Raw genomic sequence first — 6159 nt, forward strand, 5'->3', positions numbered from 1 at the left:
ATGGAATAGTCCAAGTGGTAGCAGCTTTAATTTCCCGCGAAACCATAAATCAATGGTTTTTCAACGTGATTGTTGTCACCTTGTCAACTATAAATAGATCAACAATCAACGATGACAGAACAACAGTGAATCAATGTTATTTCAATGTCAGTGTCAGGTTTCATCAGTATTTCAATGTTGTTTCAACATTGGTTTTGTGTTGACATTTCAAGCATGATGATTCTGATGGTTCAGATGGAAAATCAACATCTGTTCAATGTCTCCTTGCTATCTGGGCAGAGCCCCCCCCCCCCCCAGCTTTGTTCTTTGATGAAAGAAGGGTGGGAAATCTTTTTAAAATGAGTAAGACTAATAAAAGTCCAGGTCCTGATAATATATGTGGCCAGGTGCTTAGAACATGCGCTGAGCAATTATGCAGTATTTTTTATTACATCTTTCTTTTATCTCTTCAGCAACAGAAGGTTCCAGAGGTATGGAAAAAACCAATTATTTCTCCAGTTGCTAAGACCACAAAACCTACATCATTAAATGATTTTAGGCCTGTCGCTTTAACATCCTTAGTGATGAAGTCCTTTGAAAAACTTGTGAGGAAGGAGATCCTGCAGCAAGTAGAGAAGTACAATTTGCATACAGGCCTTGTTCAACAGAGTTCACTCTGTTGAACTTCCTTTATCGCCATCTTGATGGCGCCAAAGCTCATGCTCGGCTCTTATTTATTGATTTTTCTTCAGCTTTTAATACTATCCAGCCGCATCTTCAGTGTTGGGGAGTAACGGAATACATGTACCGCCGTTACGTATTTAAAATACAAAATATGAGTAACTGTATTCCATTACAGTTACCGTTTAAAAAGGTGGTATTTAGAATACAGTTACTTTGTTGAAATAAATGGATTACACGGCGGTACTTCCCTGTTTCATATTGTGGCGGGTCAGGACTGTTTGGGTTTTGTTTGACAGCTACGTTGTGTTGTTCCAGGCGGCAGCGTTACGGTTGCCATGGTTACAGGGTGACGCTCTCTCTCTGCGTGTTTCCTGGGTGAGAGAACGCCTGTTGTTGTTGTGCTAAGCTAATAGGCAGAATGCTACCGATATAGCTCTAAAGAATGTAGCATCATGGGCAGTGTAGTCCGTGCTGCAGGGAGAATGGACTGTCATACCCGTTATGTGTCTGTGAGCGAGGGAGGGAGAAAAAGGAAAAGTACGAGCTGTCATCGAGCAAAAACGGGAGCTGGAAGTATGTAAATATAATAATAACCACTGCAGCCAAGAAGAGAGCCTGACGAGCTCAGTTGTAAGTAAGCTATTAAGACTCGACTGTACACCGTGTTCGTGTTTTCCTCCAAAAACAATAAGCTCTGTTGGAGCAGCTTTTCAACGCCTCTCTCTGTCTCTCGCTAGCAAAGTTGACCCAGACAACAAAGTAAAGCTATTTTTCGGCTACGAGCCGACACAGAACCCACCGTATTAGCCAGAGGTCCCTTTACTACGGTTCGGAGCCGCGGACCTTCAGTAACAGTAATAAATCACAGCAATAGTACATTCATGTAGTTGTAAACAGCATGATAATATATTAAGTAATCCAAAGTATTCAGAATACGTTACTCTCATTGAGTAACGTAACGGAATACGTTACAGAATACATTTTGGGCATGTATTCTGTATTCTGTAATGGAATACATTTTAAAAGTAACCTTCCCAACACTGCACATCTTTTAGTTGATAAGCTTCTTAACCAGTTTAAACTTGATTTTAATCTTGTTGGTTGGATTTTAGACTTTTTAACTGACAGATCTCAGTGTGTGAGAGTAAACGGTTGTTTTTCCAAACAGCTGAACTCTTCTACTGGCTCACCACAAGGTTGTTGTCTCTCTCCTCTACTGTATATTTTGTACACTAATGACTGTCGCAGTACACAGGCCAACAGGCCAACAGGCATTTTATTAAATATGCAGATGACACAGTCATTGTAAGCCTCCTTCATGGTGAAGAGGATTCCCATGGGCCTATGGGGGATGAGTTTGTTTCGTGGTGTGATCAGTCCTTCTTAATGATTAACACCTTGAAAACCAAGGACATGGTTATTGACTTCAGGAAGACATCCCCCCATCCTGCGCTAACAGTGGTAAATGGTGCAGCCATTGAACTGGTGGACAGTTATAAGTATTTGGCGGTTGTTCTTGATAAGACTCTGTCCTTTGAGTCACATCTTGCTGCTACAGTGAAAAAGGTTCAACAAAGACTTTTTAAGGAGGTTGAGAGGTTTCAATGTTTCATCTGTAATGATGACTCTTTTTTATAAAAGTTTTATTGAATCTGTTTTAACCTTCTGTATCATTGCTTGGTACGGTAATATGTCCCTGAATAATAAGACCAGACTTAACAACCTGGCTAAAGTGGCTGGTCAGATTTCAGGGAGGTCTCAGGTCCAGCTTGTGGACTTTTATAACAGGCAGGTGCTGAGGAATGCAACCTCTGTCCTGTTGTGTTCAGATCATCCTCTCTTTAATGATTTTCAACTGCTTCCATCAGGTCGTCGTTATAAAGTGCCTGCAGTGAAGACAAAGAGACATAGATTGTCTTTTGTACCTAGTGCTATTATCATAGTTAATAACACTAAACCATAAGTGTTTTCCTCTGCAGATGATCTGTTAGCTGTTTGACAACTACTCTTTCAAGGATTTTTGAAATGAAAGGAAGGTTGGAGATTGGCCTATAATTAGCTAAGACAGCTGGGGCTTTTTAAGGGAAGGTTTAATCATTAACCTTTACTGTACTGTAGGTTCATTACATTTTTTTACCAGGATTTTGATGATATAACAATACAGAAGCTCAGACATCCAAGGCAATGCAGATAAAGTTACTGCAATAGTTTGAAAAAAATGAGACCTTCTGAAAAAAAAAAAAAAGTGATTTCTTTGCTTCTGGGGTTGATTTCTCCTTGGTTTTGTCTAACTGGTGGAGAATACTGCAGCAAGTACTTGTGCTCTCAAAAGTGGTATGAATGGCATGGAGCTGTGAACGTGTTCTGGGAATCCATCCTACCTGACAAACCATCCTACCTGTAGGAGCCATATGAGTTGTTCCTTTTTTGACTAAGTGGGTTGGTTTAAATGGACTCACTGTGTTGGTGCACGGGTGTGGGGCGTGTCTCATGGGTGTGGTAGATGATAAATGTGGTTGCACTCACCTGATGTTGATGAGCAGAAAGGTAGGGTGAGCATGAGGCAAAACTTTCTGTTGACCGCAGCTTGAATGATTTTGATGTATTTTAACTGTAACTTGATGGTTTTTGTATATTTGTGCACTAATTGATGCCATAGGCCAAGTTGTAATTTGGCATAGTAGTTAGTGCAGTTATTGGTGAGTTGCAGTTATTTGTTTGTGTCTGTGCATTTGTTTAATAGTTAATCCCAGGCACTGATTTGTATATTGGACAGTTGCATGTGGAATAAAAGGAGCAAATGGTACAGAAGTGTATTTTGTGTTTATTGTTTATTTATTATTTGTGTCCTCATGTTTAGCCTGCCGCGGCCATTGGTTGGTTGAGCCACAACACTACCCGTTGTTTCTACGCATGTGCACAACACAAAATTCAGTGGCAAACCATCGTACTTTTGTTAATATGAGCTAGAAGCATAATTTTACAGCTAGAATTCAGTGGCAAATCATCTTACCTTTGTTATTAACAGCTACACACATACTCTGACGGGTAAAATCACGTGCCAAACCATGATACCTTTGTGAATGTGACCTACAAGTAGTGATGTGACGTTCTGTATCGAGGCTTCGAAGCGTGTGTCGAGTAATTGACCCTGTGCACGAGAAAATGCTAACTTCCTGGTTTGAGACCGGATGTGGGGTTGTACATTTCCGGTAGCTTTACTTTGCGGTCAATCGCTACTGCGAAGATATACTCCAAAATTGATGTCCAAAACTCGAAAACGGAACGATCGCGTTAAGTTACAAAGAGCAGAAGGTGGGAACACTCACCACTGTTGTGTCATAAAAATCTAATGATCAATTTTGACGTTTAAAGAGTTTAGATCGATCAGTTGTTTACATCACTCAACACAAGCAAAACTGCATTACTGCAGCAGAAGACACATCGTCCACATTCAGAAGCACATCTCTGTATAGTGACTGGTCTTATGATTTAAACAGGCAAATGTTCAGCATTCAAACTACAGGTGAAGAATAGTCAAACCAGATGTTTTCCCCGTTATGTTGATATCAGCTAGTCAAGTACACACACACACAGCATGTTAACAAACCGTGAAAAAAAGCCACACAAAAAATTAATGCTTGCTGGTAACGGTTTCTATACATTAGTATTTACGAAGGGTATGTTGTGACTTACCTTCAAAATTACAGCGGTCCCTCGCTATAACGCGGTTCACCTTTCACCTCGCTGTTTCGCAGATTTTTTAGTGCAAGTTTGCATGCTTTTTTACGTCCTGCGTCCTGATCGCTGCACACGATCTCCTCCGTGACGTCTCTCCTGTACAGTACAGAATCGCTGCATCTATCGCTAGCAGTGTGACTCTGAAGTGCAGTGCTGTATGTCCACGATGTACACGAAACGTTTTGCACCGTCAAAAAATAAAATTGGCTACTTGATTTCACTTATCACTGGTTATTTTTAGAACATAACACCCGTGATAAACGAGGGACAGCTGAGAAATATAACATTTGAATCCATTTTCTCTTTTGCCCTGAGGCCTGGGGGAAAAATATCGACAAGTCGATGAACATCATTTACAGATATATTGGGTAAATGCCCAAGACATCTATAGAAATGTAAATCGCCGCTTTATTTATTTATTTGCTTAACTTGTTTTGGACCGTAAACAGGGCGCGAATAGAGATTGAAAATGTGACGTCATTCAAGGGTAAAACCGCAAAGAATTCTGGGAACTCGTGGCAAGAGGTACTAGCGCACGCAGGCTTTCAATTGAAATCAGTTACACAGCGATAAAAAGAAACACAAAAAACTGTCAAGAAGCTGTTGTATTATTAACTGCAATAGCCGGTCGCATGACAAGAGAGATCGTTTTTTTTATCGGATTACGTCGTTGAAGAGAAATTATTCGAGCCATGTTTCTGAAGTAAAAAGAGGCGACAGATGGCCTAGATTGCAGCCATTCAAAGACCAAATATAACGTCCCAGTACACTCCAGCTCACAGGTTAGTCTGCTCCAAGCATTTCCACAAAGGTCAGTGTTTTGTAGTAGTTAATACGTCATTTTTCATAACATAATTGGTGATATAGGTTACAAGCAAGTCTGGTGCTGAACAGAAATTGTGGCGCTATGCTATCACTAATTGCCCAGTACGATTACAGCATACAATATTATTGTCACTGCTACATTTCTGAAATGCGAACCAGAAATTATTTCCACTACTAATTAATTACCGTTGAGCTCAAAGGTCCTATTAATAAACGGTTAACGAATGTGTATTATGAAGACGATTTGTGAGACTGGTAAACTTATGATAGGTACGATGGTCTTTCGTTCTACACGGTGCATTTCATGGTCCTGTACCCATCCGTCGGTAAACTGTTCCTGGGCTTGTTGCAGTGACCTGAAGTTACTGAACTTCATGAGTGTATGCACTCACTCCAAGAACCGTATAATTATAAATATGATCGTGGTGAAAGTTGGGCAGCACGCTAACGTATTTTGTCCACTCTGTGTGCTCGTAAGGGTATAACCCTTTCACTCCTTTGATTTTTTCCTCGTATCTTTTCTTTGCCTTTTCATCAAGTCTGCCTTTGTACGGACCGGAATTGTTCTCCTTCGTTTTGTACATAACTTTTTTGGGGGGCAAAGAAAAAGCAAGAAGGTATTGGAACCGGAGAATGAACGTTTTGCGGTGCTGCAAATGCTTGCATTTGATGCGGTACTTGGATTGTTTTGCCACGAGTTACCGGCATGCAATGCGCGAAAGTCACGTGGTCTGTCAATCTCTATAGGACACCGGAAACAAAGCTCCCCACAGGAGTTTCCGCACCGGAAGTAGCTGTAGCTGCCCACTTGGAATTACCACTCGTGACGCAGAGAGCTTCGACTGATGCAACTTTATTCTCTCCTCTTTAAACCACCGACAATATGGCACCGTGAAAACTATAAAGATGCACAAACAAATACCATTAAAC

Source organism: Neolamprologus brichardi, chromosome 23, assembly GCF_056152115.1.
Source record: "Neolamprologus brichardi isolate AB-2024 chromosome 23, ASM5615211v1, whole genome shotgun sequence".
Taxonomy (NCBI): Eukaryota; Metazoa; Chordata; class Actinopteri; order Cichliformes; family Cichlidae; genus Neolamprologus; species Neolamprologus brichardi.